This window comes from Octodon degus, unplaced genomic scaffold (assembly GCF_000260255.1).
Source record: "Octodon degus isolate 3935 unplaced genomic scaffold, OctDeg1.0 scaffold00281, whole genome shotgun sequence".
NCBI lineage: Eukaryota > Metazoa > Chordata > Mammalia > Rodentia > Octodontidae > Octodon > Octodon degus.
This window is the reverse complement of record NW_004524857.1, coordinates 1,765,690-1,773,391: the sequence shown is the minus strand read 5'-3', so window position 1 is coordinate 1,773,391 and position 7,702 is coordinate 1,765,690.

Sequence of the window (7,702 nt, the reverse complement as noted above, 5' to 3'; positions counted from 1 at the left end):
CAGAAATTCAGAAGAAAGAAAAAAGAATATTAGAAGCTGCTAGAGAAAAGAAACAGATAACCTATAATTTGCAACCCATCAGAATCCCAGCAGATTTCTCAACACAAACCATCAAGTCAAGAAGAGCTTGGAGTGCAGTATTTCAGGTCCTGAAAGAAAACAACTTTCAACCCTGATTTATATACCCTGAAAAACTATCAAATTTAATGAAGAGATAAGATACTTCTATGACAAGAAATTCATGACCACCAAACTAACCCTACAAAAAGTATTGATGAATATTCTAGAAAGAGAGAAAAATGACCACAAGCTAAAGAACAACAACAGAAGGGAATCACCAAGCAGAGAAGAAAAGCAAGGAACCTACAGCAGGAAGTTAATGTGACAAAGATTAGCCAATACATATCAGTTATAACCATCAATGTAAAAGGCCTCATTCATCAATCAAAAAAAGCAGATTAAGAGAGTACATCAAGAAACAAAATCAAACAATATAATGTATGCAAAAAAACACATTTAACTCAAAAGAAGATTCATAGATTGAAATTCAAATGTTGGAAAACAATACCCCATGCAATAGGAACTCAGAAAAAAATCAGAGGTATTTATTCTGATTTCTGACAATGTCAAAGTCAAACCAAGAATATTGGTTTTATTTTTATTTTTTAGGAAAGGATCTATAGGGTGTTCAGGGTCTCACTACTAGATCAGACTCATAGTGATCCACTTGTTTACAGTCTCCCAAAAGCTGGGATTACAGGCATGCACCACCACGCCCAGTTTCAATTGCCATCTCAGGGCTTCCTGGGGGCAGGGCCAGCACAGCAGGACTGGGGATCAAACCAAGAATAATTAAAAGGGATAAAGAAAATATACTTGTTAGGGGAAAACTGCAAGAGGAAGAAATAACAATCATAACTTTATATGCACCCAAAGTAGGAGCATGCAGCTATATAAGACAAATTTTAATAGACATAAAAACTAAAATAAGCAATAACACAATTGCAGTGGGAGACTTTAATACCTAATTGTCACAAAGAGATAGCTCAACTAGGGAAAAAGTCAGCAAAAAATAACAGAACAAAAAAACCTTGTGAAGAAAAAGATTTAGTAGATCTTACAGAGTGTTCCACCCAACAACATCAGACTACACATTTTTTTCAGCTGCACATTTGACATTCTCAGAAAAAGACCATTTACTATCACACAGAACATCCATAAGTAAAAGCAAAGGAATTGAAATTATCCCATGCACATTATCTGATAATAGTACAATTAAATTGGAAATTATTCACAAAAGAAATCACAAAAAGTACAAAAGGACATGGAAACTAAATTCACTCACCTGAACAATCAATGGGTAGCAGATGAAATTAAAGAAGAAACTAAACAATATTTATAATCAAAAAAAAAATGCAGATACAACTTACCAGAACCTATGAGATGCAAGCTGACTCAAGAGGGAAATTTATAGTGGTAATTTCTCACATTAGGAAAACAAAACAGTCATAAATAAACAATCTTATGTTGCACCTCAAGCTCCTAGAGAAAGAAGAACAAGTCAAGCCCAAAGTCCAAAGATGGCAGGAAATTATAAAGATCAAAGAAGATATTAATGCAATGGAGATGAAAATATTACAAAGAATTAATGAATTGAAAAATTGGTTCTTTGAAAGAATAAGCAAAATTGATAATTGCTCAGCTAACTTGATCAAAAAAGAAAAGAACAAAATCCAAATTCATGCAATGAGGAATGAAAAGGATGAAATCACAGCAGACCCTACAGAAATTTAGATCATCAACACCAACTTCAAAAATCTACTCTCACAGGATGGAAAACATGGAAAAAATAGACAGATTGTTTGGTACATGAATTACCAAAGTTCAATCAAGAAGACATAAAAATTCTGAATAACCCAATTCAGTCAAAGAAATTGAAGATATAATCAAAAACATACCACATACCAACAAAGAAAAGTGCAGGTCTCAATGGATTCACAGCTGAACTCTACAAGACATTTAGAGATCTAATGCCACCTCTTTCCAAACTCTCCAATGAAACTAAAAGGAAAGCAATTCTCCTAAACTCATTCCTGGAAGCAAGTATTACTCTGATACCAAAACTTGGTAAAGACCCAGCCAAAAAGAGAACTACAGGCCAGTCTCCCTAATGAATATAGATGCAAAAGTCCTCAATAAAATATTGACAAACAGGAGTTAGGCTCTCTTCCCCTGGTGTTCAGAGTACAGTATGGGGTGTGGCTTTCATAGGTCCATTACCAGTCAGCTTTCCAGAGTGCTGGATCTTCCACCAGAAAACTTGATCAAGTCAATATCTGAAATTCCAATTTCCAAAAAACAAGGGGTAGCTGATTTTCAATTTTCTCTGAATTCCTTATTGGGAAACAGAAATGCCTATTCAAGACCAGATAATCAAGTTCAAACCAAGAGACTGGCAGAGAAGCTTAAATGTGACACAGTGGTGAGTGAGATCGGCACTGGCCAAGGGACTATATATTTCAAGATAAACAGAGAGCTGTTAAAATGTTATCAAACAGAATGTAGAAAATCAACAAGAAGATTATACATCCTAATCAAGTAGGATTCATCCTAGGAATGCAGGGATGGTTCAATATAAGCAAACGAATAAATGTAATATGCCACATCAAAAGTACCAAAGACAAAAATCATATAATCATCTCAACATATGCAGAAAGAGCTTTTGACAAGGTCCAACATTCATTCATAATTAAAACCCTACAGAAAATTGGAATAGGTGATCTTTATCTCAACCTGATAAAAGACTTCTATGGCCAAAAAAAAAAAAAAGCAGGCATCATACTAAATCAACATAAACTGAAAGCCTTCACTTTAAAATCAAGAACAAGAAAATGGATGTCCACTGTCACCACTGCTATTCAATATAGTTCTTGGAACACTGGCCAAAGCAAATTAGACAGGAGAGAAAAATAAAAGGAATAATAACATGAAAGGAAAAAAGTGAAATTATTATTTGAAGATGACATGATATTTGCAGTGGATTTGTAACAGATGGTCAACTTGTTACACACAGCTGAACTGAACTAGTGTGGTGCTGGGTGTGGGAAGTCAACCTGAGGATTGTTGCTAGCGCATAAAATCAGAAATGAAGACGCTGTTGAGAGGCTGTTAGGCATCCTTCTCAGAGAAGCTGTTGCAACTGTTGGAAGCTGCTGGTTCTCTCAGACCACTCTGATGGAGGATCTTGTTATTCTGGCCTTCCTGATGAATGTGGATGTTCTTGTGTCTGGAGGAGTTCAGGGCCTCATTGTTGCTGAGAATGGCTAAGGTTCATTTTGGGGGCACTCTGATCCTCATTTTGATCATGGCTTCCTGGCTCTGAAGGGGAAGATGGTGCATTGCTCAGCCTTGAGGTGAAGCTTGTCACATTGGCTTTCCTGATGGAAATTCACCTTGTCATTAGCAGAGTTCAAGACCTCACTGTTGCTGAAAATGACTGTGGTCCTCTTGTGGGGAGCTCTGATTCTTACCTTGAGCATTGCTTCCTGGCTACAGTCCAGATCCCTCAACCTATCAGCACTAATCCTTCATCCTACCTGCACAGACTCTCCAGCTTCCACCACTATCCTTCGGGCCTTTCCAGCATGTATTCATGAAGTAGGCCTGAATGCAACATTGTTGTGAGCTCAGAGCTCCAAGTGCACTCATGAGAGGTACTGTTATGGGCTCTAGGTTTTCAACTGGATTCATGCAGGCTATTGGGATACAGGCCCACAGCTGGACCTTTTGCTCTTTAGTGTGTGGACAGATATCCTGCACTCTTTGTCTATGATTCTTTGGGTGTCCATAAAATAATTTTTTAAAATGTGTCCTGTATTGTATTATTCCCCCTGCAAAACTCCCAAAACACAACAATATTCTACATAGAAGACCTAAAAAACTCCATCAAGTTCCTTTTAGATTTAATAACCTAATTCAGTAGCATAGCACGATACAAAGTCAATACTCAAAAATAAATAGCATTTCTGTATACAAATAACAAATGCACCAAGAGAGAAATTAGGGAAACCACCTTTCCTTTCAAAACCGCCTTTCAAAATAACATCAAAACAAGAAAAGAAAAAAATACTTAGGAATCAATCCAACAAAAGAAATAAAAGCTTTATACAATAAAAATTACAGTACTCTGAAAAACTAGATCAAAGAGGATTTCAGAAAATGAAACAATATTCTTTGCTCCTGGATAAGAACAACAAACATGAAAATGGCCGCACTCCCAAAATTGTTATATAGATTCAATGCAATCCTGATTAAAATACCACTAGTATACCTCACAGACCTAGAAAAAAAAATTCCCAAACTTCATCTGGAATCAGAATAGACCTACATTAACAAAAGCAATCCTGGGCAACAAAGGAAAGGTATAAAGCATCAAATTCCCTGAACTGAAATTATGTTACAAAGTTACTGCAATAAAATCAGCATGTTACTGGCAAAAAAAAAAAAAAAAGAAAGAAAAGAAAAGAAAAAGAGACCTAAGGATCAATGGAACAGATTACAAGACACAGACACAACTATAGACACATGCAACCACCTTATCTTTAAAAAAAAGGGGCCAAACAGGTTCATTTGAAGAAAGATAATCTCTTTAATAAATGGTGCTGGAAAAACTGGCTTTGCTCATGCTGAAGGCCAAAAATATATCCATGCCTATCACTGCACAAAGCTACAGTCAAATTGGATCAAAGATTTAAATATTAAAACAGAAGCACCAAATCCACTGGAGGAGAAAGTAGGTAGAAATGTTGAAGACAAAGAGGTAGATAGAGAGTTCATAAATAAAAACCAAACTACACAGGAAATACTTCAAAAGATCAACAATTGGAATCTTTGTCAAAAGTTTTTTCACATCAAAACAAATCACCAACAGTAAATACAAAACCTATAAATTTGGAAAAAAAAATATAGCCGACTGTCCCTCAGACAAAGGGCTTCTATCTAGAACATATAAAGAATTAAAATGAATCAGGCCTCCAAAATTCTAAGAGCCAAACCAAAAATGGGCATCTAAGATGAATATACACTTCTCAGATGAAGAAATACAAATGGCAAGCAAACATATGAAAAATGTTCAGCATCATTGGTGTTTCAAAAAACACAAATTAAAACAACACTGAGATTCCATCTCACCCAGAAAGAATGGCTATCATCGAGAAGTCAACCGATAAATAATGCTGGAGGGACTGAGAGGAAAAAGAAACCCTTCTCCACTATTGTTCAGAGTGTAGACTGGTACAACCCCTGTGGAAATCAATGTGGAGATTCCTCAAAAAGCTAGTATTCAAAGTCCCATTCAACCCAGGAATTCCTCTCCAGGGTATTTTCCAAAAGAACTGAAAACATCATACCACAACAACATATGAACACCCGTGTTTATGGCAGTGCAATTTGTTATAACTAAATCTTGGAAACAACCCAAATGCCCATCAGCTGAGGAATGGATAAAAAGATGTGGTAGTTTTACACAATGGAGTACTACTCAACTATAAAAAAAGATAAACCTGAGGATTTTATAAGTAAATGGATACAACTAGAGACCATACTTATAAATGAAATAAATCAGACCCACATGTGCAAACATGATATTGTCTTGATAATGTAAGAATTTGAAAGAGGAAATAAAATCTGAAATATGCAATTGATACTGCGAAAGGGAAAGAATGTGTTCAAAGGAAAAACTGGGATGAGAAAAAGTATGAAAGAAAGAAGAAAGGTTAAAACATTTATTTATGTATATATACAAGATAGCTTGAATAATTATGTGCTGATTTCTGATGGTCAATAGAAAGAAGTTAATACTTATTCTTTTCTTCTCTTTTTTAATTTCTTGTATCTTTTTTTTACCTATTTTGCATTCCATGCTTATATCTGGTAATCTGAGCAACTAATCTGAAGACATTGTGCAATATAGCAATCACTGTTGAATTTCTATTATATTATTTAGTAAAATTTTGTATTGTTTCTTTCTCTCTTTTTTTAATGTGTTTGGTATAGGGTCTTGCCACCCAGACCCTGTACCAAACAGGGTTGAACTCATAGTGATCCTCCTGTTTCAGACTCCCCAGCACTGGGATTACAGGCATGTGCTACCACACCCAGTTTTGGTGGCCAACTAGAGGCACACAGGGCAGAGGCAGCATGGCATGCCACACTGGGGATCAAATCCTGGTCCTCATGCTTCCAAGCAAGCACTTAGACTGCTGAGCTATCTCCTCCACCCTCTGTATCATTTCTAATTTTTTTCACTATATTTTATCCACTCTAAAAAAATAAAAAAGAATATTTGGATAATTATGCATCTGTAAGCTTCAAGATGAAGCATTTACTCTTTTGTGTAATTTTCATTTTTCTCTGTATGCCTTTGTAGTACATAATGAGGACATTCCTGCATTTTTATATAACACATCTCAATTCTTTCTTCATCCCTTTCCCCTTCCCTCTTTCTCCCTTCCTCTCTCCATCTCTTAGCTGCCTTCCCTTTTGCAACAGAACTATCTCTACTCCTCACTATCTATCTGTTATTTTGTTCTTAATTTATATTTTGAGTTTCTCTGATATATTTTACTTAACATAGTCTCAAGGTATTTGTTTTCAAAACACACCTTGAACAGATGTTTACCATTGTGTTGGTAAATGAGTAATAAAAGATTTGGGGTTAGGAAAACTGTATGGAAGGATTTTTAATTTCTCTAGTCTCAAGGGTAGACCTCACTATCCTCAACTTTTACACACAGATGTTGGGAATAAACTGACCACACATTTTGTAGGTTACCCATTGGCCTTGAACTAGTGAAGAGAATGTATCATATGAGGCTCCCAGAACCAGAAATTTGGGCCAGAATAGAAACTTTTCTATATCTGTACTAAAGCAATCACTTTAACAAAATATTTCTCTTTAAAATTTAGAGAAAGACTATTTTTAAACAGTATGAGGTAGACCGGAAACATATCAAACATGATTTGAATTAGTTTCCTTAGGAGTTACTTTGAATTCCAAAGGGGCAACTAAATGTAGTTCATGCCATCCACTTCAATGTATGTACTGCCTATTATTCATTGTCATTATTTTTATTTGTTTACTTTTTATAAACACAGATTAGTTGTGTATATTAGTGTTCAGGGTGATATTCCAACACATGCCTATAGTGTGATAAAATCCACCCACATCCACGCTCCCTCCCCTCACTGTAATTATTTTCAATAGTGTGGCCTCTCTGATCATTCACCTCAGGGCACTCATTTACTTCTAAAACGGTGTCCCTTCAGGTTATTATGTTACAGGGGCGCTTACCGGTGTGCTAAAGTGCTCGTGGATTCTAACTGATTCCATTTTCTCCGCCACATGCTCAAGTGACAGCTCGAGGAGCAGTTTAGAATTTGACTGCAAAAGCCACTGAAGGGCCGTTCTGTTGATATGATGTCGTTGGAGTTTCTTACAAAATATGTTCAACGATCTGAACTTGCTTATAACTGTTACTTGAATTTCTCATTGTAAATCCTCTAGCTCTTATGAGTCACAGTGAAGTAACAGTCTGTTTATCAACATTTGCAATAGCATAACTTTGTTTTCCACAAGCCAGATTGGTTTTGAAAAGTGTGTGCTAAAGAGTCTGACTCAGAGCATTTTGAGATGCTGCAGTAT